Here is a 24,923-nt window from a genome sequence, read left to right on the forward strand (position 1 = left end):
CCCCTCCTAGAAATTGGGAGGAAATATTCACCCAGACCGGGATTCCATTATAGACTCTTCCATGAGACCCGGAGCCGATCCAGCGCCTCTCTGAGCCTGGGGTTCCTCGTGTGTAACGTGGGGCAAGCACACCGCATTCAATATGTGGGGGGGTTAGTTATGACTGGATGCGGCTCAGGCAATGATTAGTTATGACTGCCAACTCACACCCAGGTCACTTCTAGAGCTGCTGGGCATAGAAGGTAGAGGCCAGCTGTGAAATCTGGGATTCTACTCTGGACCTAGAATGAGCCTTTCCCCTTCATCTGAAGAATTAAGATGGCAAAACTTGGGGAAACGTTTTCTTCCTTCACCTTCCTTCTTTGGGGATTAAAATATCCATCTGTTTATTTTGGAAGTGAGCATACCCCAGCGTAAGAGAAATATTTGTATGGAGGTTGGATTGGGAACGGTGCAAGTCAAGTCAGGCCCGTAAGCAGCCAGGTTGGCCAGGATGCTGAGCTTCCTCCCTCCCTCCTGTCCTTTTTCTGATTTTTTTTTTTGTGTGTGGCAAAATACTGTATACATACCATAAAATTTACCATTTAATCATTTTAAGTGTACAATTAAGTGATGGCATTAGTATATTCACAATCTTGTGTAACTGTCACCACTATCTATCTCAAGAACAGATTTTCATCATCCCCAAAAGAAACATTTTAGCCTTTAAGCAACAACTCCCCATTCCCCCTCCACCAGAGTGTAGTAACCTTTGCTCTACTCTCTGAATTTTCCTATTCTAGGAACTTCATCTAAGTAGAATCACACAATAGGTGCCCTTTTGTGTCTGGCTTATTTTACGTATCATGTCTTCAAGTTTCATCCCTGTGGTAGCATGTGTCAGAATTTCACTTCTTTTTATGGATGAATAATATTCTATTGTATGTATATATCATGTTTTGCTTACCCATTTATATGTTGATGGATATTTGGGTTGTTTCTACCTTTTGGTTATAAATAAGCTGCTATGAACACAGTGGACAAGCATCTGTTTGAATCCCTGCTTTCAATTCTTTGAGGTATATACTTAGGAGTGGGATTACTGAGACACATGGTAATTCTATGTTTAATGCTTTTAAGAGCAATTATAATCTTTTTTTTATAGCAACAGGACCATTTTACTTTCCCATCAGCAATGTGTGATAGTTCCAATTTCTCCACATCCTCAATAACACTTTTTTTTTTTTTAAAAAGCTTTTTGGTTTTTTTTTTTTTTTTTTTAAATATATTTTATTGATTTTTTACAGAGAGGAAGGGAGAGGGATAGAGAGCTAGAAACATCGATGAGAGAGAATCATTGACCCGCTGCCTCCTGCACACCCCCTACCAGGGATGTGCCCACAGCCAATGTACATGCCCTTGACCGGAATCGAACCTGGGACCCTTCAGTCCGCAGACCGACGCTCTATCCATTGAGCCAAACCGGTTTCGGCCTCAATAACACTTTTAAAAAATATATATTTTTATTGATTTCAGAGAGAAAGGGAGAGGGAGATAGAGATATGAACATCAATGATGAGAGAGAAACATTGACCAGCTGCCTCCTGCACACCTCCTACCAGGGACCAAGTCTGAAACCTGGGCATGTGCCCTTAACTGGAATCAAACCCAGGACCCTTCAGTCCATAGGCCGACACTCTATCCATTGAGCCAAACCAGCTAGGGCAACACTTGTTATTTTTTCCTTAAAAAAACCAACAACAAACAACAGCCATCCTAGTAGGTGTGAGGTGGCATCTGGTTGTGGTTTTGACTTGAATTTTCCTATCTAATGACTGATAATATCAAGCATCTTTCTATGTGCTTGTTGGCCATTTGAATATCTTCTTTGGAAAAAAAAGTCTACTCAATTCTTTGTCCTTTTTGTATTGAATTATTTGATTTTCACTGTGGAGTGGTAGGAGTTATTTATCTATTTTGTTATTAATTAATTCCTAACTGAATATATTATTTGCAAATATTTTCTCCCATTCTGTGGTTGTATGTTCACTCTCCTGAGTGTATCCTCTGATGCGTAAAAGTTTTTAATTTTTTTCATCATTAGGAGAGAATTTTATTTTAGAAGTGTCATCTTAAACTGCAAGAATGTCCATTAAACATCACAATTACACATGACAAAGGAGAAGCCTTGTTGTCAAAATGCCCACTTAACCCACCCAAACTTCTCAAACCCACCCTTTGTGGACCTTCTTTACCCCCTTTTTAAAACTGTGTGTGTGTTTTCTTTTTTTAAACAAGAGAAAGTAGACAGATACAGGTTGGTAAATGCTAACTGTCCATATTCACGAGACACAGTGTAACCTCTGAGCCCAGTACACAGAGGAAGGAGGGAAAAGCTAGAATTCTGTGCGCTCCTACCCAGGGCCAGCACCCTCCAGCTCCCAGCAGACCTAAGGGAGCAGAAGGGTTTTCTTTTTTCTTTTTTCCCTGCAGAGCACAGTGGTGTTGACTCCATAAAGCTTTGGTTGAGACGGGGAGGGGTAACAATGAATTTGGAACAGAAAGGGGCAGGTATTCTTTCCCCACTGTATTCTGCTCAAGGTACATCCCCTTCTCCCCTCTCCTCTCCCCTCTACTCCTCTCCCTCCCCACTGCCCCCACTGCCTGCTCCCAAAGGTGAGAACCATGGTGTAAAGGAGAGAAAAGAGACCTCAAATACAGGGCAACTGAGCACAAGAGGAAAAAACAGACGGCAACTTGCTCCCAGGGACTGGAGAAAATTTGAAAAGGATCCATCAGTGTTCCATTAGTCATCTCCTCCTTCATCTTCCTCTCCTTCCTCCCCCTGGTCATCATCTCCATCTTCTTCACCTTCATCCTCATCCCCTTCTTCATCAATATCATCTAACCCTTCCTCTTCATCATCATCATCATCATCATCATCATCATCATCATCATCATCACCTTCTCCTTCCCCTTCCTCATCATCCATGTCAGGAAGCATGTAGTACTGCAATGGATTTGGCCAAATATCCTCTTTAATGACTTCTCCTACCTCATCCGCACCCGCCTAAGAAAGGCCAGTAACCAGGTAGAGGAGCTCTCTGGCTCCTCGTGCTGCCCCTCCCTACTGGCTTTATTCTGTGTTTGACCTGAATGTTTCTGCCAAGTCCTTTCCAGATTTCCATTTGATTTCAGTGGACTTTGAAGATGCACCACCACTCCCATCCAGATACAGTTCTCTAGAGAGAGCTTTATTTTTGAAGTAAGGATTTTCATCAAAATAAAAATCTCTTCTATGACCTGATTTAATATCTTCAAATTCTGTCACTTCAACTCTTGTCAAATAATGCAGTGCCTCTTCCCCCTCTTCCCCAAGCAGTGCAGACACTTGTAGATGGTTGACAAATGTTGTTACCCCAAAATTTTGGATTTTGGGGATCAATTCTGACATCTTCTGATTGGCGGAGTTTGTTATATTTCTGTTCTGCTTTCAAAAATCTCTTCACTGGCTTATTCATTAAGTCTGTCTATTTCGTTTTGTACTTTCTCAATCTGTTCAGCTGCTTTTTGCTGTTCTTTTTCTTCCTTTGGCAAGTCCTGAGGGGTTGACTTCTCCTGCTTGGGGGCAGGAGGCAGTTTTGTTTTCTCCGTTTGAAGTGGAGTGAAGACAGGTGTTGGGGGCCATGCTGTGAGGGAAGTCTGAGAAGCAGACCAAAGGGAAGTTGCAAGGCGAGGAGAAGCTCTGAGAACTGACTTGATTTTGATGAGTACAATTTATTAGCTGTGCTTTTGGTGTCATACCCCTGACCCCCAAATCATTGCTAAATCCAACGTCATGAAGATTATCCTCTATGTTTTCTTCATTAGGAGAGAATTTTATTTTACAAGTGTCTCAGAGACTTCTGAGAGTTTTAAGCTCTTAGGCTTAATTTTTAATATATTTTGAGTTAACTTTTCTCTATTGTTTTTCTATAGCTATTGTTCTCATTTGGGTTTAATTTGTGCTTTTTTTCTAGTTCCTTAGATATATACTTAGGTTATTAATTTGAGATTTTTTTTTTAATATATGTATTTACTGCTATAAAATTTCCTTTAAGACTGCTTTCTCTGTGTCCTATAAGTTTTGGCATGCTGTATTTTTGTTTTTATTTATCTCAAGATGTTTGATCAATTTCCTAGTTATTTTTATTCATTTTTAAAAATTTATTTTCTTTATTGATTAAGGTATTACATAGGTGTCCTTATCCCCCTATTCACCCCCGCCCCCACTCTTGCCTTCACCCCCCAGTGTCTGTGTCCATTGGTTATGCTTATATGCATGCATACAAGTCCTTTGGTTGATCTCTCACCCTCCCCCCCACCCTCCCCTGCCTTCCCTCTGAGGTTTGACGGTCATCATACAAAGTTTCTTTTCTGACACAAGAAATGAAACTAGAAATCAATAACAAAAGAAAAACTAGAAAATTCACAAATATGTGAAAAATAAACAACACTTCTAATCAACCAATGCAGCCAGTGTCTAGTGCTTCAGCTGGGAAGACTCCAAGGTTTTTATGTGAACCAAACGGCTAAGAGCTATCATAGCTGGGCATGAGGGCCGCTTATAAGAACAGGGCATCTTCACTCTGTCAGCAGTGCGTGGATGGCTGGGGCACAGGCCCAGTGGGGCTGTCAACTGGAGTGCTCATTCATGGCCACCGGCATGGCTTGGGCTTCCCCCCAGCATGGTGGCCCCAAAGTAATGGGACTTCTCACAGGTCAGGCTAGGGCGCCAAGGATGAGTGTTCCAACAATTCAGGTGAAATGGCACTGCTTTCTGTGGCTCAGCCTCAGAAGTCACAGTGTCACTTCCCTTCTCCTTGGTCAAAGCAGCCACAGACCACCCGCACTCAAAGAGGGGGCACAGATCCCCCTCTTGATGTAGGCGTGTCAGAGCGTATGCAGCCATATTTAAAATAGAAGTTGCATTCTTTGCAATGGTACCAGCTTCCTGATGGGGCTACCCAGCTGCAAGACAGGAACGTGTGCAGTGGCCCCACTCAGGGTCACTGTTCTGCCTGCCCTATGCTGGCAACACCCTCCTGAGAGAACTAGTGACTCTGAGCCAGGGGGTGTGAAGTTCTTCTGAGAAATCATAAGGAAAGAAGGAGATGGAACTCTTAGTTATTAAGCACCTACTTTGTGCCAAACACATTATAGCAATCCTGGCGGCGGGGCTGGGGGTGTGTGCATCATGGGACATATAACAGGAGCAGGACAGAGTCTGGGATACATTAGTGCCCATTATTAGTGGCATTACCATTCTTTATTCATGTTTCCCAAGGAAGGCTCTGTGAATTGCTTTTCCCTGTAAATGTCATTTAAAGACAGAAAACAAAGGCTGTGGCCCCCCAAGTTTGGGGAGTGCCATGTCCCCACCACACCACTGCTTGTGACCACATCGAGGCCACTGCATCAATTCTCACGGACCAGTGGCCAGCTGCGGTGATGACCAGCGCTGGCTTTCTCTGGCTCCTCTCTGGCTCCTCAGTTTCCTTGCTGTTGGCCCTCAAGTGGTCCGGCCAACGCTGGCTGCCTATGACCAAGTTGCCTCTGGATCCTGGGCGGCTGCTGAGAGGGGTGTCGATCCTGCCTCTGCTCTGTGAACCTGGAAATTGGTGGTTTCCATGTGCCTTCCCGTCATAAACCAGAGACTGCCCCTATTCCCTCCACCCCTGCTGCCCCCAGTACCTCTGCCAGCCTCTGGACAGTGCCGGGTGGTCATTTTGGAGTTTCTCTCTGTGTCCCTCCCTACAAGGCTTACTGGGAAGTCTAAGGATAGAATCCAGCCAGGCTGTAGTGGCAGCAGCCCTGAAACTGGATACAATCATAACCAGGAACCTCCTGACTGCACCCAACAGACCGGAACCGGACAGAGGCCAGAACACCGCATGATTGTCACTCTCACCCCTGCCCAGGCCTGCCTCTCAGCCACAGCCTCACATGCTCTTTTCGATGGAAAACCAGGGGGCATCCAGGAAGATGGTGTAGGCTCCAACAAGGACAGGACCAGAAGTGCCCGTGCCTGCCATTGCCTGTGGGCCCTGGGGCACAGGATGGGGACCACGGAGGAGGCTGCCAGCAAAGGTGGAAACCCTGCTCTGGGGCAGGGACTTGTCAGGGGCTTGCTTTGTGAATTGTGATCTCTGGTGTCACTGTTCATGATCTCCCCGGCTCCCTCTCCTCATGGTGCACTGTTATCTAGCTGTCTGTCTGTGGATTCTAAGAAAGAAGACACCTACTAAGAAGGGCTCCTGCGCTAACTGGGCTTAAATTTAAAAAACAAAACCAGAAAACCAGAATGCAGCAGCCATTTCTACACAAGGGCCTTCCATGCAAATTGCACTTCAGGAAAAGCCTGCACTGAACTAACTGCCAACTGAGCCAGCCCTTATGGAGAAGTTCCTGGGATCCTATTTCAACCAATAGGACTGAGGCTTTCCCCATCCAATCAAGCTGCACAACTATTTCCCCCATCTTTTTTTTTTTTTCTTTTTCCATTTTTTTTTTATTAAGGTATTATATGTGTACATATATTTCCATTGCCCCCCCACTACCCCACTCCCATACATGCCCTCTCCCCGCAGTGTTTTGCGTCCATTGCCCATCATCTTTTTCATAAACCTATCAGAGTGGCTTTTTGCTGACCTATTAGGACAGTGCCTTTTGGACCAATCAAACTGTGAAGACTTGGAGTCCTCATTTGGATGAGGATGAACCAATCAGGGACCAGGGGCGGGGACTGCTGCTATATAAGTCAGCTCCCCTCTGACTCTAGGAGCCCTGCCGCTCATTCCACTGGAGCTGGAACACTGGAGCACAGCAGACCAGCGGGGAGCAGACCACCAGCATAAGTTTTTATTTTGAGATAATTGTAGGTTCACAAGCAATTGTGAGAGACAACACAGAGAGAGCCTGTGTGTCCTGTACACCGTTTCCCCCAGTGGTTATAGCTTGCAAAACTGTAGCACGGTTTCACAGCCGGGATAACAACGTGAATATGGTCCACAGAACATCCATCACCACAGGATGTTAAACAGCCTCACCCATCTCCTTCCCTTCTTCACCCCACCCCTGAGCCTTGCAGCAACTGGTCTCCTTTTCAATACGTCTCTCATTTCAAATATGTCATTTAAATGGAACCTTTTGTGATCAGTTTTTCTTCCCACTCAGCATAATTCCCTAGAGATTCATCATGGTTTTGTGGACATCACTAGTTCATTTCTTTTCACTAATGAGTAATATTCAATGGTAGGAATGTGCCACAGTAATGTGCCACAGTTTATCCACACACTCATCTAACTGGCCATTTCCAGTTTTTAGCTCTTACAAATAAAGCCGATATGAACATTCATGTGCCATTTTTTTTGTGGATGTTACCTCCATTTCTCTGAGATAAATGCATAAGAATGCAATTGCTGGATCTTCTGGTAATTCCACCAAGAATGTATAAGGCAGGCGTCCTCAAACTAGGGCCCGTGGGCCACCTGCGGGTGTTTTTGCCATTTTGATTTTTTACTTCAAAATAAGATATGTGCAGTGTGCATAGGAATTTGTTCATAGTTTTTTTTTAAACTATAGTCTGGCCCTCCAAAGGTCTGAGGGACAGTGAACTGGCCCCTGTTTAAAAAGTTTGAGGACCCCTGATATAAGGGATCCAGTTTCTCCACCATCTCAGGGCATTTGGTGCTGATACAGCCAATGGTTATTTATTTTGCGTTATTCTAATAGCTAAGGATGTCAAACAGCTTTGCATGTGCTTATTTGCCAACTAGTATCTTCAGTGAAATGTCTTTCATATATTTTGCCCATTTTATGATTGATTTATTGGGAATTTTTTATTGAGTTTCGAGAGCTCTTTATGTATTCTTGAGAGTAGTTTGTAAATGTTTTCTTCCATCTTTCTTTTTCCTTTTCATTCTCTTAAATGAGTCTTACACAGAGCAAAATATTTTAATATGATGGATCCAATTTATCAATATAGCTTTCATGGGTCATTTCTGGTGTCAATCTAAGGATTCTTTGCCTAGTACTAGATCCTAATGATTTCCTCCTATCTTTTAAAAGTGTTTTTGTTTCTTTCACATTTTATATTTATGTCAGTGATCCACTGGAATTAATTTTTGTGTAAGTTGTGAGGTTTAGATTGAGGTTCATCATTTTGTCTATGGATGTCCAATCGCTCCACCACCATTTGTTCAACGGCTGTCTGTTCTTCTCCCTTGAAATGCTTCTGCACCTTTGTCAAAACCAATGGCTGTACTTGGTAGGTGTTCTGGGTCCTCTGGCCTGTTCCATTGATCTCAGTGTCTCCTTCCCACCAGCACCGCACTTCTTTTTTGCTGTGGCTACAGAGGAAGCCTTAATATCAGAAGAGTCACTCCTCCCTCTTCATCTATTTTTTGTCAGAGTTGCTTTAGCTACCCTGCCTGTGCTTTCCCACATAAATTTTAGAATGAGCTTATCCACTAGTAAGTGTAACAAAAACACTCTTGGATTGGGGTGGGACTTGTATTGAACCTAAATCAATTTGGGGAGAACTGACTTCTTTACCATGCTGTTGAGTCTTGCAATTCATGAACATGGTATTTATTTAGGTTGTTGTTGAATTTTTTCATACAATGGTTTTGTAATTGTCAGCATTTCAGTTCTGTACATGTTCATTTTCTTAATATACTAGAGGCCCGGTGCACGAAATTCATGCACGGGGGTGTGTGCCCCTCAGCCCAGCCTGAACCCTCTCTAATCTGGGACCCCTCAAGGGATGTCCGACTGCCCGTTTAGGCCCGATGGTAGGATCGGGCCTAAACGGGCAGTCGGACATCCCTCTCACAATCCAGGACTGCTGGCTCCCAACTGCTTGCCTGCCTGCCATCCTGATTGCCCCTAACCGCTTCTGCCTGCCAGCCTGATCACCCTCTAACCACTCTCCTGATAGCCTGATTGATACCTAACTGCTTCCCTGCCAGCCTGTTTGCCCCTAACTGCCCTCCCCTGCAGGCCTGGTCACACCTAACTGCCCTCCCCTGCTGGCCTGGTCCCCCCCAACTGCCCTCCCCTGCAGGCCTGGGTCCCTCCCAACTGCCCTCCCCTGCTGGCCATCTTGTGGTGGCCATCTTGTGTCCACATGGGGTCAGTCATCTTTGACCACATGGGGGCAGCCATCTTATGTTGGAGTGATGGTCAATTTGCATATTTATTATTAGGTAGGAGGATTAGATAGGATAGATGCCTGGTGCATGGGTGGGGGCTGGCTGGTTTGCCCTAAAGGGTGTCCCAGATCAGGGTGGGGGTTCCCTTGGGGCGTGGGGCGGCCTGGGTTAGGGGCCTGTGGTGGTTTGCAGGCTCGCCACGCCCCCAGTGACCCAAGTGGATTCTCTGGGATCTGGGATTTATTTATCTTCTATAATTGAAACTTCGTAGCCTTGAGCAGAGCCAAGCCTCCTGCTCGCTCCGTGGCCACAGCCATTTTTGTTGGGATCTATTTATCTTCTATAATTGAAACTTTGTAGCCTTAAGTGGAGGCCAAGGCAGGCCAGGGCAGGCGGAAAGCTTGGCTTCCTCCATTGCCAGGGAAACCCAAGCCTCCTGCTCTCTCTGTGGCTGCAGCCATCTTGGTTGGGTTAATTTGCATACTCGCTCCTGATTGGCTGGTGGGCATGGCTTGTGGGTGTAGAGGAGGTATGGTCAATTTGCATATTACTCTTTTATTACATAGGATAGACATGTGATCAATTGTATGTTTGCAACCTTGCGACCTCTAGGAGTTCTTTTTTTTTGTAGATTCCTTTGGATTTTCTACATAGACAATCATTTCACCTGTAAATAACGGCAGTTTAATTTATTCCTTTAAAATGTGCTCTCCCCGCTGGCCTTGTTGCAGTGGCTAGAACATCATTCCTATGTGAGTAAGAGTGGTTAGAGTGGACATACAGAGGGAAAGCATCAAGTCCTTTCCCAGCAGTTGTGATGTTAGCTGTAGGAATTTAGTAGACACTATAAAGTTTAGGGGCTTTCTCTGATCCAACCTAGTTTGCTGAAGTTTTTAATCTTGAATGGGTTTTGCATTTTGTCAAATGTTTTGTTGCATTGATTGAGATGACCATACGAATTTTTCTCCTTTAACTTGTGGATATGATAAATTCCATTCATTAATCTCAAAACATTGTACTAGCCTTGCATTTCTCGAATAAATCCTACTTGGTTTTGGTGTATAATTTTTTATACTATTGGATTCATTTTTCTCATATTTTGTTGGGGATTTTTGTATCTGAGTTTATGAGAGATATTGGTTTTTTGTTTGTTTGTTTTTTGTTTGTTTGTTTTGTTTTGTTGTGTCTTTGTCTGGTTTTGGTATCCGGGTGATGTGGCCTCACTATTCACCTTGTCAGGTAATTTCAACATCTGATTTATCTCAATGTTGATGTATGTTGATTGCCTTTTCTCATTCATGTGACAAGTTTTTTTTTATTGTCTAAAGTTTTATATATGTCTCCTTTTTCCCCATTGACACCCCTCCCATGCCATTCCCACCCTAGGCAAGCCCCCACTGCCCCAGTGTCTGTGTCCATTGGTTATGCTAATATGCATGCATACAAGACCTTTAGTTGCTCTGTAACCCTAACCCTCTCCCCTACCATTTGTCTCTAGATCAATCTATTCTTGTTCATCAAATTATATTGATCACTAGAGGCCCAGTGCATGATTGAATCATGCACGTGTAGGGTCCCCTACACGCTTTCGCTTTCGATCACGGGGGAGCTGGGTGCCTGTCCGCTGGTGCACCAGGCCTTTCAGAAGCCTCCAGCGCGGCGAAGGCTTCTGAAAGGCCTGGTGCCTGAGCGGACAGGCACCCAGCTCCCCCGCTTTTGATGGTCCGCGGTGGGATGTGAGCTCGCTGCCCCAGAGACCCCTTCTGTGCTGCAGCACAGCCATGGCGCAGACGCTGAGCTCGAGCTGCCGCTGGTGACGCGAGCTCAGCATCCTGCGGGCCCAATCGGCTACCCCGGCCCCCCCGAGTCCCGCCCCCCCGTGCCTCCTGGCCAATCGCGGGCATAGCGAAGGTATGGTCAATTTGCATATTTGTCTGTTATTAGGTAGGATTATATCCCACATATGAGTGAGATCATGTGATATTTATTTTTCTCCAACTGGCTTATTTCACTTAGCATAATGCTTTCCAGCTCCATCCCTGTTGTTGCAAATGATAAAAGTTCCTCCTTTTTTTATAGTGGCATAGTATTCCATTGTGTAGATGTACCACAGTTTTTTAATCCACTCACCTGCTGATGGGCACTTAGGCTGTTTCCAAATCTTAGCTATGTAAATTGTGCTGCTATGAACATAGGGATGCATATATCATTTCTGATTGGTGTTTCTGGTTTCTTGGGATAGAGCCCTAGAAGTGGGATTACTGGGTCAAATGGGAATTCCATTTTTAACTTTTTGAGGAAACTCCATATTGTCTTCCACAGTGGCTGCACCAGTCTGCATTCCCACCAGCAGTGCACAAGGGTTTCTTTTTTTCCACATCCTCACCAGCACTTGTCATTTGTTGATTTGTTGATGATAGTCATTCATTCAGACAGGCGTGAGATGGTACTTCATTGTTCTTTTGATTTGCATCTCTCGGATGATTAGTAACTTTGAGCATGTTTTTATGTCTCTGGGCCTTCTGTATGTCCTTTTTCGAAAACTGTCTATTTAGATCCTTTGACCATTATTTGATTGGATCGTTTATCTTCCTTTTGTTAAGTTGTATGAGTTCTCTGTGAATTTTGGAGATTAAACCTTTATCTGAAATATCATTGGCAAATATGTTCTCCCATGCAGTGGGCTTTCTTGTTGTTTTGTTGATGGTTTCTTTTGCTGTGCAGAAGCTTTTTATTTTGATGTAACCCCATTTGTTTATTTTCTCCTTAGTCTCCATTGCTCTAGGAGCTGTGTCTGTAAAGATATTGCTACGACATATGTCTGCTATTTTGCTGCCTATGGAGTCTTATAGGATTTTTATGGTTTCATATCTTACATTGAAGTCCTTTAGCCATTTTGAGGTTTTTTTTTTGTATGGTGTAAGTTGGTGATCTAGTTTAATTTTTTGCATGTATCTGTCCAAATTTCCCAGCACAATTTATTAAAGAGACTGTTTTGACTCCATTGCATGCTCTTGCCTCCTTTGTCAAATATTAATTGAGCATAATGGCTTGGGTCAATTTCTGGGTTCTCTGTTCTGTTCCATTGGTCTATATGTCTGTTTTTGTGCCAGTATCAGGCAGTTTTGAGAACCGTGGCTTGGTAATATATTTTGATGTCTGGTATTGTGAGGTTTTAGTTCTTCTTTGAATGCTTGGTAGAACTCCCCTGTAAAGCCTTCCAGACCAGGGCTTTTGTTGGTTGGAAGATTTTTGATCACTGCTTCAGTTTCTTCAGTAGTTATCAGCCTATTTAGGTTTGTTTTTTTATTCTTCCTGATTGAGTTTTGGGAGCTTGTATTTTTCTAAGAATATGTCCATTTCATCGAGGTTGTCCATTTTGTTGGAATAGAGTTGTTCATAGTATTTTTTCATAATCATTTGTATTTCTGTGGGATTGGTTGTTACTCCACCTCTTTCATTTCTGATTTTGTTTATTTCGGTCCTCTCTCTTTGCTTCTTGGTGAGCCTGGCTAGAGGTTCATCAATCTTGTTTATCCTTTCAAAGAACCAGTTCTTGGTTTTGTTGATCTTTTGTGTTGTTGTTGTTGTTGTTGTTATTGTTGTTATTGTTGTTGTGTGTGTGTGTGTGTTTGGCTTCTATGTTGTTTATCTCTGCTCTGATCTTTGTTATTTCCTTCCTTCTGCTTATGCTGGGCTTTTCTTGTTGCTCTCTTTCTAACTCTTTGAGTTGTCTGGTTAGATAATTTACTACCATTATTTCTTGTTTTTTGAGGTAGGCCTGTAGAGCTGTGAACTTCCCTCTCAGGACTGCTTTTATTGTGTCCCATAGATTTTGGATTGTTGTGTTTTCATTGTCATTCGTTGCCATAATGCTTTTTATTTCTTCGTTGATCTCTTTGGTAACCCAATCATTGTTTAATAGCATGCTATTTAGCCTCCAGGTGTTTGATTTTTTAAAATTGTTTTTATTGTAGTTGATTTCTAGTTTTATGCCATTGTGATCTGAAAAGATGCTTGATATAATTTCTATCTTCTTGAATTTGAAGAGACTTTGCCTGTGTCCCAATATGTGGACTACCTTTGAAAATGACTCATGTGCACTTGAGAAGAATGTATATTCTGTGGCTTTGGGGTGAAATGTTCTGAAGATGTTAATTAATTCCATCTGATCTAGTGAGTCATTTAGGATTGATATTTCTTTGCTGATTTTATGTTTAGAGGATTTGTCCAATGGTGTTAGTGGGGTATTAAAGTCCCCTACTATGTCTGTATTGCTGTCAATGTCTCTCTTGATATCCTCCAGAAGTTTTTTTTATGTATTTGGGTGCTCCTGTATTGGGTGCATATATGTTGACCAGAGTTATATCTTCTTGTTGAATTGCTCCCTTTAGTATTATGAAGTGGCCTTCCTTATCTCTTGTTATGGCCTTCACTTTGAGGTCTAATCTGTCAGATATAAATATTGCTACCCCGGCTTTTTTGTTTTCATTTCCATTTGCCTAAAAAACCTTTTCCCATCCCTTCACCATCAGTCTGTGTGAGTCCTTTGTTCTGAGGTGGGTTTCCTATAGACAGCAGATATATGGGTCATGTTTTCTTACCCACTCAGCTACCCTATGTCTTTTGATTGGGGCATTTAATCTATTCACATTTAAAGTTATTATTGATAGGTTCTTGTTTGTTGCCATTATATATATAAAATTGATTTTAGAGAGGAAGTAAGAGGGAGAGATAGAAACATCCGTGATGAGACAGAATCATGGATTGGCTGCCTCCTGCAAGTCCCCCACTGGGGATTGAGCCCACAACTTGGTCATGTGCCCTTGACCAGAATCGAACCTGGGACTTTTCAGTTCCCAGGCTGACACTCTAGCCACTGAGGCAAACTGGCTAGGGCCATTTTTATTCTTTATGCCTGTGTTCCTTCTTCCAGGAGACCCTTTAGCATTTCTTGCATTGCTGATTTGGTGGTAATAAACTCCCTTAGTCTTTTTTTGTCTGTGAAGCTCCTGATTTCACCCTCAATTTTGATTGATAGCCTTGCTGGGTACAGTATTCTTGGATTCAGACCCTTCCTTTGCATGACTTTGTATATTTCATTCCATTCCCTTCTTTCTTGATGTGTTTCTGTTAAGAAATCAGTCACTAGTCTGATGGGGGATACTTTGTAGGTAACTTTCTGTCTCTCTCTGGCAGCCTTTAAGATTCGTACTTTGTTGTTGGTGTTTGCCAATTTAATTATAATATGTCTCTGGATTCTATTTATTCTTCTTTTTATCCTCTTCCTCCTCCTTCTTTTATCTCTTCTTCTCCTAATAAGGGAGCCTCCCTATTCATATGTAGCACAAGGGCCAGGTGGGTGTGGATGAAACTGGGAACGTGGAACCGCTATTCTGCAGGACCAACTTTGCCAGGAGAAGAGCCCTCCTATCCCTGCCTGAGAAGTTAGCCCTCCTTTACCTAAAGAACCTGTGATGACACCACCCCTCTTTGCTTGCAGATTTTTGACTAGACTCAAGTCCCAAAGGCCCCAAGAGGTGAGGTACAAAGTGTGACCCATAAGGTCCAATGTACCTCCCATAATTACATACTTTTTCTAATTTATACAAACAGAAATCCAAGGAACATGTGTGAGAATGAATATAAAGGGTGTGATTAATGGTGGAAGGAATATCAAGTTGAATCAGGAGTTTATGGGCCCACTAAACAGAGATTCTGGATTTAATGTTGCAAGTTGGGGTGTTGGCTGGGGAAAGGGGGCTCTGACAGTACGTTTGGCTGCTGAGGTGGCCCACAGTAAATGAGGTATCGGTGCCAGAACTGCCTTGGTTTACTGTAAAGGAAGGAATCCAGAGGCTTAGGGGGATTAGCACATTAGAGTGGATTTGTCATTTAAGATCTCACCACCCTGGAAGGATATTCTTTTTATCATGACTGAGAGAAATAAATCTGTGCAGGGAGTTGCAGCATCCTTAAAGAGTTCTGTGATCTCGCTTCTCTGTAGGTCAGAAATTACAGTGGAAATTGCTGTAACTATCCCTTAGTGAACCTAAATGCAATGGGGATAACGAGTCCTGGGGTGACAAAGGCCAAGTGACAGCTCTTAATTGCCAAAGGCAAGGTGGGTGTGGTTACCATAAAAGATCTCAGAGTCAAGGCAGCCATCAAAATAGTCTGACTTGCAGAGACCTGCCTGTTGACTAATTGATCATGGTGCTCCAGGAAGTGAAGCAGATGGGCAGTTTACTAAATACTTGATCTGTATGAGCCAAAAGGTTCTAAGTGAAGTGAATTAAAGTCTGACCTGGATCAAAACAGCAGAGAGTTACACCCCTCGATTCCCAGAGCTGACCCAGTTTGCAGACCCAGACCCCTTGAATAAAGACAGGTTGGGTCTGTTACCGGAAAAGGGACCTGGCCCTGAGCGGATCTGCCGAGGGCTGGCCGGTAGTGTGTGGGTTCTTGACTTCGTGCAGGGCAAGTCCAGGTGATATTGAGAGGACATTTACTAAAGCTGAGGACAGTGAAACAGGAAGGGCCTAGGATAGGAGAAAAGCACCAGGAGGGGGACTGGGCAGGGAAATGAGCCCAGGCTGGGCTGCTTTGGCTCACTAAGAAGTCAGAGGAAAGGGGGCCTTGGGGTGAGGGTCAGGGAGCTAGCCCCGGAGGAGCTGCCACCGCCCCATCGCTCCCTGGTGGCAAGGCTCATGGGGTCCCTTAGAGTTTGGGAGGTGCCCACCTGTGGGGGAAGGAGGGAAAGGAAGGGCACAGGCATGCTGCTGGGAGGGAGAGTGCTCGTGGAGTCCTTTGTTTTGAGGCTGCTGTTGTTTTTTTAAATTAATCCTCCCCCGAGGATATTTTTTCCATTAAATTTTAGAGAAAGTGGAAGAGAGGGAGGAAGTGGGAGAGAGAGAAACATTGATGTGAGAGAGACACACCAATGAGACATGCCTCCTGCATGCACCCCCACGGGGGGAGGGTGGTGGGAATCAAACTTCACCCGAAGTACGTGCCCTTGACCAGAAATCGAATCGAACCCGTGACCCTTCAGTTCATGGGCTGACGCTCTAACCAACGTGCAACACCTGCCAGGGCTTGAGGGTTTTTAAAGGCTGGGAGTTTAGGGGAGGTCTTAGGGGAGGATCTCAGTAGAATATTCATCAGTTTTATGCCGATGTGTCAAAATGAGATTCATTCCCTTTACTTCATCTGTCCTTGGGTGTGACTGGCAAATGGCACTAAATGGATTCCTGCAATCTGTCTCTCTGAATAGGGTGATTTAAGCTATTTACCCTCTGGTAGGGGAGAAGTGTAAACCATTTATTGTTACTAATAAGTGTCCTTGATTAGGGAAGATAGGAATTTGTGATTTACTAGAGACTGTAAACTGCTTGGCTGCTTAACTATCTGTCTCAGTTTCCCTATTTCACTTGTCCTGGCTTACTAGCCTGTCTCAGGTCCTGTGGACAAAAAGGGGGCTCTATAGAAAGTAACCTTCCAGGCAACCTGATCATAACTCCCTAACTGGGCAGGTCATGGTGGATAGTCATGCCCCGGGTACATAACCTTTTAGTAAATGTTTATCTTTGCCTTAAGCAAGCCCTCTTCATTGTTTCTTTTCACTTTTGTAATATTATTTTTAATTATATTTATTGGGGTGACATTGGTTAATAAGGTCATATAGGTTTTGAGTGTACAATTCTATGATACATCATCTGGATATTGCATTGTGTGCCCACCACCCAAAGGCAAATCTTCTGTCACCATATATTTTTTGTGTGCATCTAGGATCATACACCTTTGAAGTAAGTATACCCATGCTTAGAAAAGCACATAATTTGTTAACTATGCTGTAATTGAATCCCTGCCTTGCTGTCTCACACCCTCATGTAATCTTCCTTCCATTCCCTCCTTAATTTCAAATGCATAAGAGAAATGGCAAAACTGTTATTCTCCTAAAGCATTTCAGATCTTGCTTCCCAGCAATTATTGTCAGTTTGGCTCAAATAAACTCCTATAAAAATTCTCTCTGTCCAGACAGACCCCTTCAGGAAGGACTGAGCACACAGCACACTGTTAATCTTTTTATCAGCCTCCTTGAAAGATACCTATGGCCATTCACTTGGATGACTGACTATGCATTGGGGAAAAGGGAATAATCAGACTTTTTGGGGAATTCTGGACACTAGTTCTGGACTGACACTAATTCCATGAATCCCCAGGTGTCACTGTGACCCACCAGTCAGGTAGGGACTTACGGAGGCCAGGCGGTCAGTGGAGCTTTAGCTTAGTTCCATCTGACAGTGGGGCTAGTGGTTCCTTGGGCCTGTCCTGTGCTTGCTTCTCCATGTCCAGAGTGCTTGATTGGAATAGATACACTTAGCAGCTGACAAATCCCCATTTAAGTTCCCTGACCTATAAAGTAGGGGCTATTATGGTGGGAAAGGCCACGTGGAAGCCACTAAAACTGTCCTTACCCATAAAATAGTAAAGCAAAAGCAATTCTTTGAGAGATTGCAGAGAGTAATGCCACCATCACGATCTTGAAAGATGCAGGGGTGGTGACTCTCACAACACCCCCATTCAGGTCTCCTATTTGGTTTGGGCGAAGGCAGGTGCATCTTGGAGAATAACAGTGCACTTTCATGAGCTTAATTCCCATTGCAATTGCTGGCCCCGGTGCAGTTTCACTGCTTGAGCAAATTAGCACTTCCCCTGGTGCCGCGTCCGCAGCTATTGGTCTGGCAGGTGCCTCTTTCTTATTCCTTTAGATAAGACAGAGCAGTTTGCTTTCAGCTGGGAAGGCCAGTGATACACCTGCACTACCCTGTCTCAGGGTGCATCCACTCTCCAGCCCTAGGCACAGTAGTTTTCAGGAATCGGGATCCCTTTTGCCTTCCACAAATGGCGCATCGGCCCATTGCATTAGTGATAGTATGCAGATTGGATCTAGAGGGCAGGAAGTAGCAACCACTCTAGAATTATTGGTAAGATATTTGCGTGTCAGAGGATGGGAAATAAATCGACAAAAATGTAGGGATCTTCCACCTCAGTGAAATTTCTAGGGGTACCGTTGTGTGGAGGCATGTGAGATATCCCTTCTAAGGCAAAAGATACGTCATCGCATCTGACCCCTCCTACAACTCAAAAAAGGCTCAGAGCCTAGTGGGCCGCTATGGCTCTTGGAGACAGAATATTCCTCATGTGGGTGTGTTACTCTGGCCCATTTATTGGGTGACCCAAAAAGTTGCTAGTTTTGAGTGGGTTCCAGAATAGGAGAAAGCTCTGCAACAGGTCCAGGCTGCTGTGCAAGCTGCCCTGCGCTGCTCCGTAGGACCCACAGGTCCAATGTGCTCAGAGGGGCAATGGCAGTTAAAGATGTCGTTTAGAGCCTTGGGCAGTCCCTATAGGTGACCTGCAGTGTGGGCCCTTGGGACTTTGGAACAAGGCCCTGCCATCACACCCTGGTAACTACTTTCCTTTTCAGAAACAGCTCGTGGCCTGCTACTGAGCCTTCGTAGAGTCTGAATGCTTAACCATGCAGAACCTTGGCTTAAAGGCAAAGAAGACACAGTCTCCTCCAACAATTGGGATTAGGTTTGGCTATAATTGACAGAGAAGCCCAGGTAGCTTAAGAGAGATGGACATTTATTCCTCTTTCATATGAAAAGCACAGAGGTCAATATCAAAGGGCTCTGGCTCTTTGGCCTTCCTCCACAGCGATCCTCAGCACATGGCTTTCATCTCATGGTCAAAAATGGATGCTTGAGTGCCAGCCTTCACATCTGCCATTCCAGGAAGTTGAAAGTACTACAAGGGGCAAAGAAGGACTCACTTCTATCACTTTAGTCACTTCCATAAGTCTCATGTGACACTTTTGCTATGATCCCATTGGCTAGAATTACTAGTAGGTGGTCACACGACCATGCCTAGCCATAGGGAGGTTGGGAAATGTCTGTGTCTGACCCCAACTACATGATTCTCGATGAGAGGAATAACCGTGGGTCATGGGACACAGCCACCTGTTGCTCCTACAGCCTGGGTGGGCTCTGTTTCCCTGCTGTCATTCCTAAGCCATCAGTGAACCTGTTCTCAGTGTCTGGCCTGGCCTCCACTGTGAGTCACTGATGGGAGCCTGTCAGTGGGAGCAGGCCCTGTGGTCAGCGGGTGCTGGCAGTGGTGGCCAGTGAGTGATTCCCAGGGAAAGGCCTCAGCTGGCCACCGCTATGGTAGGCGAGTGTTTCTCCAGCATTGCCCTGAGACAGGCACCTTTCCTCAGGGCTCTACTCAATTCTGAAGCCCCACCCACCTCTGGCAATGGTGTGAGGTGGTGTCAGTGCAGTGGGAAAAAGCCAGAACTTGGACAGACAGACCTAGTTTGAATCCCAGCTCTGCACTGCTACGCTGAGTGGTCTGGGTGAGTTCTATCATTTTGAGCCTCAGGGGAGGGTCACTGATGATGGAGGGGTCATAGAAGTAGCAGATATACAGCACATCTAACAGTCACTCATGTATTCGTTGAACACCTACTGCATGCTGGACATGCCCTATCACCGGGGATAGAGGTGAGCAGGAGCAATCAAGATACAACCGCCCTCAACTTGGACCTTACAATCCAGTAGGAGAGAAAGATTGGAAATAATCCAAGTGGGAATGTGTTACCAAGGCGATTTGGATTCTCCAGGAACCTGCTCTGGGCACATGGGGTCAGGGCACGCGTCCTGGAACAGCCATAGTTGCTGAGGCCTGAAGAATAAGTGGAGTAGCTTAGCCAATGTGTTAGCAGCCCTGGCATCCCCACCTCTTATTACTCCTGGCCTCATGGTTCCTCCTAGTGGACCAGGAATGTGTGTGACGAACATGTATTTGTCTCCTAGGGCTACAGTAACAAAGTGCCACCAACCAGGGGGCTTACAGCAACAGTTCCGGAGGCCGGGAGTCTGGAATCAAGCTGTTGCAGGGCCTGCAGGAGAATCGTGCCATGGCTCGCTCCTTGGTGTATAGGCACATCACTCTAATCTCCGCCTGAGTCGTCACATGGCTTTCCTCCCTGTGTCTCCTCTGTGTCTCAGTGTCTGCTCATGGCCTTGTCATGGCCTTATAAGGACATGTCATTGGATTGAGGGCCCACCATTGTCAGAATGACTTTATCTTAACTAATTACATCTGCAAAGACCCAATTTCTAAATAAATTCACATTCTGAGGTTCTGGGTATACATGAATGTTGAGGACATCATTCCATGCAGAGTACAACAGAACGTGGCAGAGGTGATAGCAGACTGCTTCCAAAATCAGGCCAGAAAAGGCTGGGCCTTCTGTACTGACTCTCTCCTGAGTCGCTTGCTCTGGGAGACCCGGTCACCACATTCTGAAGGCACTCACGCAGCCCTGGGACAGGTCATGTGGTGGGGAGCTGAGCCTCTGCCCACAGCCACGATTGAGCTTAGGAATGGACCTGCGGTCCCTCAGTTCAGCCTTCATATGAGACTGAGTCGGCTTGATTGCACCCTCACAAGTGACCCTAAATCAGAGCCACCCAGCTAAGGTGCTCCTCATTTTCCTCACTCTCAGAAGCTGTGCAGGAATACGTGTTTGTATTTCTAAGTGATTACGTTTGGGGGTAACTTGTTACACAGCCATAGCTAGCTGTACAGATGAGGAGAGGGAGGGGAGTGCTCCAGGCGCATGGAAAAGCTTGAGCAAAGGTCTTGTGATGGGGAGGGTGGGGCTGAGAAAGGCGGGGGCGGGGGGGGGGGGGGGAAGAGGTCCTGAGCTGGGCCTGAGCCCTGGGTCATGGCCTCCAGTCCTCGCTCCCAGTAAATGCTCTGTAAACAAAGCTGCTGGGTAACATTTCTCCAGTAACTGCAGACGCTGCCTCTTCCCGCTTCCTGCACACCACGGGGACGGACGGCTGCTCTGACCACAGAATGGGGTGTCCTATTGGCTCTCCCCCAGCTGCCTTTTGTTTATGTCGTGTTTTGTTTTCTCTGGGTTCCTCATTTACAGTCACCAGATGTTCGCTGCTTTTAAACGCACTGGCCCGTGTTCACGGAGTGCTGGGGAGAGACGCTGCCCAGTGTTGCCGAAAGTTACAAATGAGTCCATTAAGGAGGTGAATTTGCTAAAAGGCTGTCTTCTTTCCACCTGGTCCAAAGCAGCGCTCACATGATCGATGATTGCAGAGCCTTCCGACCGGCCGTCTTAAACCTCGGCACATTCTTAATGCCTCAAAAGTTTCCAATTAAAGTCAAATGGCTCTTGGCAAAGTCCAAGGCATTTTTACTAACTAAAATAAATACCTGGGCAGGCTCCACAGTTTATGACTTCTTCACGCCCTTGAGGAGAAACAGCGAGAGGCCGGGGTTAGAGGCAGGTTAGGGCCGAGGGGCCGGGCAGCCCACGGAAATCTCCTGGATGCCCCACAGGGCCGGGGAGGCACTAGCAGGCATTGCCACGGGCACTGGGAGGTGAGCTCTGTAGCCTGTCTGCCCTGAGAGAACCAAGGCTGACAGGCAGGTGGTGACAGCAAAAGCCACACGGGAGTAAGGCGGCCGAGCTAACCTCGGAGTCTGCACGCACCTTCGCCCAGGCTCCCTCCCAGCCTCAAGAACTCTCTGAGCCTGGCTGCCCCGGGCTCGTCAGGCCAAGGTGCTGAGCAGGCAGAAGTCTCTAGAAGTCTCTAGAGCCTGTGGGCATATCAGCCATGGGTGTGATCATCCCCTTTGCTGCCTCCGAGGGCAGGGAACCTCCTCTCCTGTGCTTTCTTCTCAGCCTTCTCCTTCATGCCACCTGGCTACCTGGTGCCCCGTCGTCCCTGGGCGCACAGGCTGATTTCAGCAGCAGCTGGAGTCCCGGGCACTGCTCCGAGGCGGGGTAAACTCCAGCTTTCTGCTCTGAGGAGAAGCAGCTCCAGAGGCCGCAGGCTTCCATCCCAGGGATATTAGTGACCCTGGTCCCAGGGCCTCCTGGCGGAGTGCGGACAGCTGCCCACTCTTGTCAGGGGCCTCTCCTCCTCACCCGTCCTGGGCTCTCCTGGCCTGGGCGGGGTGCAGACCCAGAGTGCCCTGAACATTTGGTTGCCACCTTGCTCTCTCCTCTTAGCTTTCACAGGTGTGGCCCTAAGTTCTCCCCTCTCCCCCCATTCCCCTGAGGCCTTCCAGCTGCCCTACTCTTCCCTTCTCTCCAGCCTCCAGATCCCTCTGCAGCTTCTGCTGCCCAGGTTCAGGGTTGACTTCCTTTCCTGTGTCCACCTCCTGGGCCCCTTCCCTTGATTCACAGGTAGATTTCTTGCTTTAGGGCTATGTGTGGAGCAGGCTTGTGTGTCCTGTGGGGTCACTGAGCTTCTACCAGCAGATGAGGATACTGAGGCCAGCCAGGTTGAGCCAAGCTCGGGGTCAAGCCCCACTCTTAATGCCTGGAGACCCATGGACCGCACCTCCCAGCTCTGCGTGACCCTTGGGCTTACAGAGGAGCGTCTGAGGGCACAGAGAGCAAAGGGCTCCCCACAGACAGACCCAGATAATGACAATTTCAGCTCCTTGTTGCCAAGCAAGAACTATGGGGAATCTGCTGAACTGATTCCACAATATTGACTGAGCCCCTATTCTGTACCAGTGCTCCCCCAAATCTGAGAGCAACACAGTCACTGCCTCTTCCAAGAGACAAAGAGAGAACCCACAATCCAGCCGGCCAGCCAGAATCCCCAGCCCTGCATGAGGCAGCCAGTTGCTCAGGTTCCAGCCTGTAGCCCCTGGTCCTCAGCTTCCTCATCTGCAAGATGAGCCTTTAGCTCCTCGCAGCACTGGCACCACTGACGATGGGCAGCCAGGCCAGGAGGCGGCCACCCCGGGGGAGCCCACTCTCAGTCTCAGAGAATGAAGCTGTGGTACCAGAGAAAGGCCGTGGCCATGGGTTTTATGGAAAGAACAAACATCAAAAATATAATCTTGTTTTAGAACATCTGCTGCTTCAAGGATGGGGGGTGGGTCTCAGTTTTCTTGCCTTGAAACAAATACTTCTCCTGTTTTTCAACTTACCCTTTTTTTAGTTTTAATTTATCTTGAATTATAAATTGCTTTATTGTCTTTTTTTCCTGTGTCTTTTTGTTTTTGTAGCATTTATAAACAACATTCTGACAATTCTGCAAAGTATGAGAAATAGAACGGAGTCTGACAGGGTGGGTAAGGGTGTGGACAGTATGGATCCCGAAACCAGGCATGTGGAGCTACTCAGTGCTTGGAAAACCAATTTAGCATTAGCTGGCCAGGCTGACAGATGCCCACCCTGAGATCCTGCAAATTCATTCTTGGGCAAGTGCCCACTCACAGACACCAGGAGTCAGGCACAAAAGTGTCCCCAGAAAACTTCTCATAGCCGCAAAGTTGTCCCCTGGCAAGAGAGTGGTCCAATGATGCATATCTACACTAATAAAAGAGAAAGATGCAAATTTACCATACCTTCACGACACCCACCAGCCAATCAGGAGTGAGCATGCAAATTAACCCAACAAAGATGGCAGGTTAATTTGCATGCACAGGCGTTGAGCAGCCAGGGGTGGGAGGGATGCTTGTGTCGTCGCCATAGTGACGACGCAGGCATTCCGCACCACCCCAGCAGCTCCAGGCCTCTGGGCAGCATGGGAAGTCGGAAAGGTGGCTCCGGCCAGAGCGAAGGCAGTGCCAGCAGCCAGGGAAAGGAAGGCCCATTCTTGCATGAATCTTTGTGCTTCGAGCCTCTAGTCTATATATATAAAAGCCTGAGCAACTGGCCGACTGATAGCTATGATGTGCACTGACCACCAGGGGGCAGATGTTCAATACAGGATCTGCCAAGAGACAACTTTGCAGAGTGCCCTCTTGCAATCCAGGACCCCTCAGGGTATGTTGGACTGCCAGTTTTGGCCTGATCCCTACAGGCCAGGCCGAGGGTCCCCACCAGTGCATGAAACGGTGCACTGGGCCTCTAGTATGCATATAAGATCTTTGGTTAATCTCTTCCTGCCCTTTCCCTTTCCCCCTTCCCTCTGAGATTCATCAGTCTGTTCCATGTTTCCATGCCTGTGGTTTCCGCTCATGAATGAGTGTCTGCCCCCTGGTGGTCAGTGTGTGTCATAGCTACTGGCCAATCAGCTGGTGCACCGGTGGGGTCCCTCGGCCTGGCCTGCACCCTCTTGCAATCCGGGACCCCTCGGGGGATGTTGGAGAGCCGGTTTTGGCCCAATCCTCACAGGCCAGGCAGAGGGACCCCACTGGTGCACGAATCCATGCACTGGGCCTCTAGTTTGTACAATAAAAACAACGAAACATAGAAGAAGAATTAACTCAGCAACATAGCCATGCAAAGAGGTGAATCACAAAAGAATATAGATCGCGTGGTTGTATTTATAGAAAGGCTGCATGATTATGTCTGAACAAACTAGGGGAGGGTCTCACAGAATTCGGGGTGGGGGATGGTCATGTCTGGGCAGGAGGACAGGAGGTGGGACTGGGAGGCCCTACAGGAAATATAGCCCTCATTTCTGGGTCTGCCTATGCCTCACACACGAGTTATAAATAATCACTTCTATGAACTCAGTGTTATTAAAAAGGAGTTTTTGAAGATATATGTGGAAAATTCTCCACACTTCAGGGATTCTACTCCCTCCTGCTTCCACTCAGTCACATACACACCAGGCACCCTCGTCCCCGACCCACTTCCCAGTCTCTCTCCTTCGCATAGGCCTCTTTCACCAGCTGAGTCTTCCCCAT

General features: G+C 46.2%; 1 pseudogene; it reads right to left on the reverse strand.

The window, feature by feature from the left end:
• Window positions 1-2,785: 2,785 nt before the first annotated feature.
• On the reverse strand, window positions 2,786-24,923 carry LOC103297905 (protein SET-like; annotated as a pseudogene).

This window comes from Eptesicus fuscus, chromosome 15 (genome assembly GCF_027574615.1).
Source record: "Eptesicus fuscus isolate TK198812 chromosome 15, DD_ASM_mEF_20220401, whole genome shotgun sequence".
NCBI classification, from domain to species: domain Eukaryota; kingdom Metazoa; phylum Chordata; class Mammalia; order Chiroptera; family Vespertilionidae; genus Eptesicus; species Eptesicus fuscus.